Source organism: Meleagris gallopavo, chromosome 6, assembly GCF_000146605.3.
Source record: "Meleagris gallopavo isolate NT-WF06-2002-E0010 breed Aviagen turkey brand Nicholas breeding stock chromosome 6, Turkey_5.1, whole genome shotgun sequence".
NCBI lineage: Eukaryota > Metazoa > Chordata > Aves > Galliformes > Phasianidae > Meleagris > Meleagris gallopavo.
Genome location: NC_015016.2, coordinates 36,663,458 through 36,670,863, shown reverse-complemented (window position 1 = coordinate 36,670,863; position 7,406 = coordinate 36,663,458). Strand labels below are relative to the sequence as shown.

At 36.6% G+C, this 7,406-nt stretch overlaps 1 long non-coding RNA gene across 1 annotated transcript; it reads left to right on the top strand.

Annotated features, from left to right (window-relative positions):
* Positions 1-1,086: 1,086 nt before the first annotated feature.
* LOC116216758 lies at positions 1,087-6,717 on the top strand. Its single transcript, XR_004160150.1, has 3 exons — positions 1,087-3,847; positions 5,695-5,773; positions 6,314-6,717. It is a non-coding gene; the product is annotated as an uncharacterized LOC116216758 (long non-coding RNA).
* The last annotated feature ends 689 nt before the right edge of the window (positions 6,718-7,406 follow it).

Genomic DNA, 7,406 nt, shown 5'->3' with positions numbered 1-7,406 from the left:
AAGCAGCCTCAAGTATCTGTATTGTATGTTTATAGGTGTTGTGAAATATGTAAGAGTATCAATGTGACTTCCTGTCTGAATAAGAGGACCATTTTTGGTTTGTTTGTTTTCCCTTGTGTAGATTTTTGTGTTGATTCCTCCACTTTGCCTTTTTTTACTTAAGTTTTGTAGTTAAGCTATTAGCTTATTAGCTTATTTTATGGTTAGCCTACTTCAGATTCTGCAGCGCTGTCTTTTTTTCTACACATTTTCTATCTAATTTAAAATACATCTTAATTTGCTTTTAATTTATATAGAAGATTGCAAGTGTATGATAAATATTCTGTGACAAAAATTAAGTTAGTTTATTCACTTTTATATTCTACAAGGAAATGAAAGGGATAAAGATGCTCAAACTAGACAAAAAAAAAAAAGCAATAGTCATTAAAATTGATGATACCCATAAACCAACAAAAATGGCAGAGCTTAATAACATTTAATGAGGTAAAATAATTTAATGGGCTACTCATAAGCTAGTGACCCTTTACACTGAGTTGTTTTCCTATTTGCGCATTTATATTTAGGTTACTGAGAAAAGTGCTCAGAGTAGGGGACAGCATTTCTGAGAAGCGGTGAAAGATTGAAGGTACATCCATTTTCTTAATTTTTTTTATTATTATTAGTTTAAACTGTTGAAATCATTTTAAAATTAACAACAGACTCCTTCTGCTTGATGTAGATTAATTCTTTATTCTGGAAAATGTTTTGTTTCTTTTTTTGGGGGGAAAGAAAGTGTTTAGAAAGTATTTAGTGACCTATTGTAACGAACACCTTTAAGAGAAATCTATTTTTAATGAGCGTGAGATTTCAGTGTGACTGACTGCTGGCATAGACTGGAAGGACTGGGTCTAATCACTGCATAGCCAATATGTCTGAATATCTTATAAAAGGAAGAATAAGTATATATTTTATATATATATTTATATTATGTATAGGGTGATGCAACTGGAACAGGTTGCCCAAGGAGGTTGTGGATGCCACATTCCTGGAAGCATTCAAGACCAGGCTGGATGTGGCTCTGGGCAGCTGGTCTGGTGGTTGGCGACCCTGCACATAGCAGAGGGGTTGAAACCTCTCTGATCATTGTGGTTCTTTTCAACCCATGTCATTCTATGATTCTTACTAAGTGTAATATTTCAAAGTTCTGTTAATTTGTTCCTTTTACTGCACAATTCTGTGGTGCTGTTTCATATCTTTAGAATTTTGGTAATGCAACGTACATTTCCTACGTCCTTGAAGCCCCAGGGGATCATACTTTCTCTCCCAGACAATCAGCTAACAGCTTAATTGTCACAATCAGGAGGAAATAGCAGATTTATTTTAGATACACACTTCAGATAACAACATATAGACTCCCTTGTGCAGCAGTTATAAGGAAAGCAGCAAATGTAAGAAAATAAATGCATCCAAGAACAATGTTTAAGCAAAATCTTAGTAAGGTAGGTGGAACAGTTGACAACAAGCTCTTAGAGCTGATGGAATAGGCTGGAAGGACTGGGTCTTCCTTCTGTTACCCTTGTGAAGGTAATGGAACTGAATATATATGTCCATGCTTGCACTGTAGCAGCTTTTGCTTTTATCCAACGCATCAGTAAAATGCATGATACATTCAAAACAAAGTTCAACACTGGCCAAAAGATGTAAAATTTTATTGGCCAAAAGGAAAGTACCCCTTGGTGGACTGTATTAAGAATTCCGAAGGTATTCTGTTTTCTTGTAGTAAGAAACATGTCAGAAAACTGTTTCTGATTCAGGTGGCTTTTGTTGTGTTGTTCAAGTAAGGAGCTCCTGGCAATGTATGCTTACAGTTTCTGTTAGCAAAGATGGTTTCGAAGAAAACAGGCAAAAGGAAAATTGTCAAATAACAAACTGGAATTCCACAAAAACTCTGCAGTGGCTGTAGCAGTACAAACAGGAAATGTTGGGGGCTGTGATTTAAGTTTCATATCTGAGGACAGAAAAATGTAAGATCAAGTTAATGCTGAGAAACGAATGCCAAATTTGCATTGTTTGATGTTTGCTTATTAAGCAAAGTCAGTTGTTTCAATTTTTATAAATCAAATCATTCTAGAAAGAATGAAAATGGAGCCTTACGAATGCAAATTTATTAATTAATTTTTTGCTCAATTGTCAGAACTAAGCATGAACTTCCTTCAGTTGTCTCAGTCCCTGACAATATTGCTACTGATACCAGTTATTTCTTTAACTCAAAGTCAATATTTGAGGTGGTTTCCTTTTTTTAGGGGGGAAGAGGGAAAGAGGAGAGGCCAAGAATTTTTGTTTTACTACAAATCCTTTTTTTTTTTTTTAAACAAGGATGAAAACCTAGAGTTTGCATTCAGTGAAAAGAACACTGCAATTTTATTTGATTCTACACCAACTAGCTATATTCTGCAACTTTATAGTTTTGTCACCAGAATTTTAGTCACCAGTAATTCATATATGTACATTAGTTTATTGCTGAAAATGGATTCTTGGATGACAAAATGATATGAAGAAATGAGCATTCATTCAGTCCAAATACATAAGCTTCGGAAGAGACAGGAAGATCTGCATGCATTTCTGGCTCATGCAGTCAAAATTCATGATAGGAAACAGATGCTAAAGAGAAACCAGCACTTGCCAGATTACATGTGCTTTTTAAAAACTTGGTATTTTATTGCATTTATTTCACATACTGTACTCATTACCAATCTTGTGAAGAAATTCAGCCCTTTGTAAATATTCAGTGAAAAAGATGAAGAGTATGGAGGGAATCTGTACTAGTGAAACAGTGATGCAAAGATTGGGTATGTGGAAAGAAAAGAATCTATTTTTAAAGAACAGAATTACTGGTGGATGATGAATTCAGTGAAAGTCAGCTAGAACCTTTGTACACCAAGAATTGAACATCAGTTCCATAACTAGAGAATATTTTACTTAAAAGGTTGTATGGAAGAGGCACTCCAGTAACATGGTGTTACTTGTCCAGCAGGAGTCACCACTAACAGTACTGATCGACAGATTTTGTATTTCATGCATATTAGAAAGAACATTAGAAAAACAGCTTTGTGATGCAGGAGTCATTACATCAGTAGTAAGATGAATGTACTCTACAGTGTAGTCATCTTTTGGACTAGCTTAGATATAGCTAAATACTTCTGTTAGCCTTTATACAGTTTCAGATGTTCTTTGATCAATGTGTGATATCAATTACCTCCCATATCATCCCTTCCTGTTTTCTTCACTATTAAAAATCCTTCTAAATTTCCCTTCTAAATGAGTGGGTTTCATCCTTGAAGGCAGCTTCTGCAACAGAGTTCAAGACAACTTTCAGTAAGTCACAAGGTAAGGTATAGGATGTTTAGATGCCAGCACTGTGTTGTCTTTCTCGTTTCCCCTGTGTATCACAGGCTGATGTCTGTGCGTTCTTCAGCTCAGTAGAGCTGCTGTTTATTTTCTAATGGGCAATGAGAGAAAGTAAGCCATGAGGATAAGAGTAACAGAGTCTGCTGAATGAGTTTCCTTCAATGTCTCCCTCTGAATTTGCTAACCCTTATGGCTGGAGGCTGTCCAGCTTTTTGTCTGCAGCACTTCTGTACCCGCAGGATACTCAGAACAACTGAATCCTCGGCTAGTATCATTCCAATATCACCCTCAGTAACTGCCCTTCACTCTCTTATTCTCCATGTTCCTAGTATTGTTGCTGTTACCAGCAGGTCAACTAACATCAGAAATCTGAAAGGTAAGGGAGGTGGTGTAAGGGTCCACAAGGCAGGGGAAGGAGAAGCAGCCGTCCTTCTAAGGGAAGGATGTTAGTATCAGCAAGGTAAGAACCTTATGTTTTAGCATGTTTATGTATTAAATTCAAAATGGCAGTGAGGTTCCCAACAGAATAAAACAACAGACTGTATGGGGAATATTCTTCTTGGCATCTTGTAGAAAAATTACAAGAAGGACAGCTGTAGAAATTGCAAAAGAAACCTGAAGAACCAAATGAAGGATTAAATGTTGTTTACGTGCTATGCTACAGATTTCTGTTGTAAGGATATTAATGTTAAACTTCCAATTTAACTCCGTAGGATGATACAAGCACATAAGGAACTAGGAAGAATATTTTTTTGCCTTCCTTTTGAAAAATTAACTGCTGCTCTTTTATAATCTGCAAAGACTTGCAGGAGGGAAAATGCAAAGCACAGCATCCAACATATTAACATGCTAATTTAGAGGGAATGTAAAAAGTAGTTTCACTTGCTTGCATCTTCATGTTACTCTCTTACAGAACCTGTTAAGCAGGGCCTGGCCCAGGCATAGTTAGCCACCCTGGGGGGAAACATACCTGACCAATTGTGTGGCAGCTCCATATGAACAACATGGGACTAGCATAGATCAAGGGCAGGATGACAGATACTGCAATCGTCCTGTTTGTGAAATGCAGCATTTAATAAGCAATCATAAAGGAGCAGGGAAGATTTCAACATTAAACAGAAGTTGGAGAGAGGCTCGGGACTGCTGTGTTTTGCATGTGTGCTCAGTGGGAGTGTTTATCCTAATGGGAGGTTTGGGAGCGCTGCGTGCTGTGCCATGCCGTACAGCCATTTGGCTTTGTGGCTGAAAGCAGCCGTGCTGGTTTGGTGAAGCAACTGAGAGCTAAATATGTGCCTTGTGTTCTGTTTGAAAGTTGTAGCTTGTGCTGTGTTCTCACGGGGTGGTTAACATGCCTCCCTCTATTGCTTGTAGCTGCACTCTGTCTTTATGGTGCTCCGAGAGCTGGTGCTGTAACTGCTATACTGTGCTTCACCATTTTTTATATATATATAATATATATATATATATTAAATTGTGTGTATATATATAATTATTTCAGGAAACAGTTGTTCTGACTAGAAATATGAAAAAAATGTTTTATGTTCTATTTTGAGCATTTAATATCACCAAGAACAATACCTCTAAATAATCTCTTGAACACTGCTCTGTGGCTTCAAGTGATTTCACTGTCTTTTTCAGTCCTTATGTTAGCGCACTCCTCTAGCAATGTTGCTTATGTCCTAGAGAATTTGGTTCAGAGCATTTTGAGAGGAGTGATCGGAAATAATAAGTGGGAAAACAAACAAAAAGCAACAAACCTGAAAAATTCATGTGCATTTGTTAGTCTTTGGAACTAACATATACCTTATCAATAAACTAAGGGTAAGATGTTAGGAGCTTCCTTGCTTCTCCATTCTGATTCACAAGAAAGAGATGATCTCAGCAGAAAAAAAATGTCATACTCAGAGTATATGGTATGTCTCTAAAAGTACAGGTACACAGGGAACCTGTAAGAACATCTGACTTAAAGAGCTAACGTTTTAGAACTTGCTACAAGGTAAGTAGGATTCTGACACTCAGCATCGAATGAAGTTTCCAAAAATGTTAGAAAATACATGGACACATAAATTGCATTTTCTAACTTTGGAAGAGGTGTTAAAGGAAGGAAAGTGTTGAATGAACAGAAGTTGATACTGCATTGGAAATCTATGGATAGGATGTCTTATCTTTTCATGAAGACTTGACAAATTCATAGCATTTACTACATTGAAATAAAACAAATGAAACTACGTGAGCAGCAACAGGCATTTGTATAAGAAACCCCACGGCTTCCAGATAAATTTAATGAGCTACTCCCACTTTTCAAAGGTTTTCTGACGTAAAAGGTTCCAGCAGAAGGACATATGTGGAATAACAAAGCTCAGCAAAAGCCAACTAACTCAAGAAGGTGAGTCACTATTAGAATTCTATAGCAGAATGGTAACAATTTTGGCATGTTTACTATGAGATGCAGATCAAGGAAGAAAAAGATTTTTTTCCTGTTATATAAGAACACAGTATATCACAAAGTGGATCTTTGCTAAATTAGTTTTAGAAATAATGCAGAGTATGGTTATTGTAAAACAATAGAAATGCTGGCTTTTTTTCATATTTTGTTTTATGCTTACTGTCAAAACTTAAAATAGTTTTTAAAGGTTCTTTCCTCAAAGCTTGCAAGAAATGTAGGAATATTCTGAAAGAACTGCATCAGTGAGAAAATATTTTTCTTCACTGTATTGTAAGTTAAATGCACAGTAGATTTCAAAAGGAAATGTATAAAATGAGGGCTACTGCTTCCCATTATTCTTTAAGTTAATCAGAATGGATATAATCAAGTTACTTATTTCATGTAGATTAGTAACTTTCTATGAGAACCTTAAATGAATTCAATTAGTGTTTAAGCATATATATTCCAAGTCACTTAAGGTTGTTTTCCTCCCACTCATAGGTGACAGCAAGGAATTCTGCGTCTAAGAAATGCTGCAATCAGGATTCAGCTTTTATAGGCTCTCAGAAAAGGAGAGATGCTCTTGTATCCACGTTGGGCTGAGGATGACCTAGACTGAAATTCCCAAATTGTAACACGCGCTGAAGCAAAGCTCTGCGTAGATAATTCCTGAGTAGCACACTGTCCTGGCTGATACTGAAGGCTGTTGATACAGCAACTTCTGCTACTGCTACCTACAGTGGCTGCAGTGGGTAGTGAGCAAGATGGATTTGGGAACCACCGATCTGGATGTGTTTACTTCAACTGCTGACTGAGGTAATGTGTTCAACTTCAATTTAGTTGAAGAAGAACAAGAGAATACTAATGAGCATGAAGAATATATAGAAGTTAATGAAAGCAACATAAATAGGTGGTGGAAAACGATAAGACTGTTAGTTGGGTGAAAAGGGAACTAGAGACCATGGCCCAAACATACGAAAATGTATTTGGTATTTTCTTTTTCCTATTTCCTAACAAATACAGCAAGAACTGAATGCTGTGGAGAAAAAGCACCACAGAAACAAATAACTAGGGACAGGTGCATGATATCTTGAGGAAAAACATTCAAGGCAGAAGTACTAGAGTCCTAAAGGATCTAAAGGATAACAAAATCTTTGAAATGCATTTCTGATCATTTTTGCTTAATACGAACTTCCAGTGGAAAAGTGGAGCAGCTAGCATTAACCATTTTTTAGCACAACTATTCAAATCTTGCTGAATTACATAACTCGTATTGAAATAAATAGGAACTGCTGATGCTGAGTTTTCTTACAAATTAGGCCGCTTGAGAAATTGTAGCAATTTCTTTTTTTCAGATCAGTTATGCAACAAGTTTTTTTTTTTTCCTTTGGCCTCTGTATGAGCTACAAGGGTGCATTTGCCACATCTTTACGACATGCTCTGTCTCTGTGGCTTTAAGCAGAGACCGTACCATCTGCCTCTCTCTGGTCTAGCCTGATACTTTCCTCTTCTTGGAATTGCCTAACTCAATTTTGAAGAAGGAAATGCAAATACACATCTTGACATGGACATCAATTCTGGTAAAACAAAAACA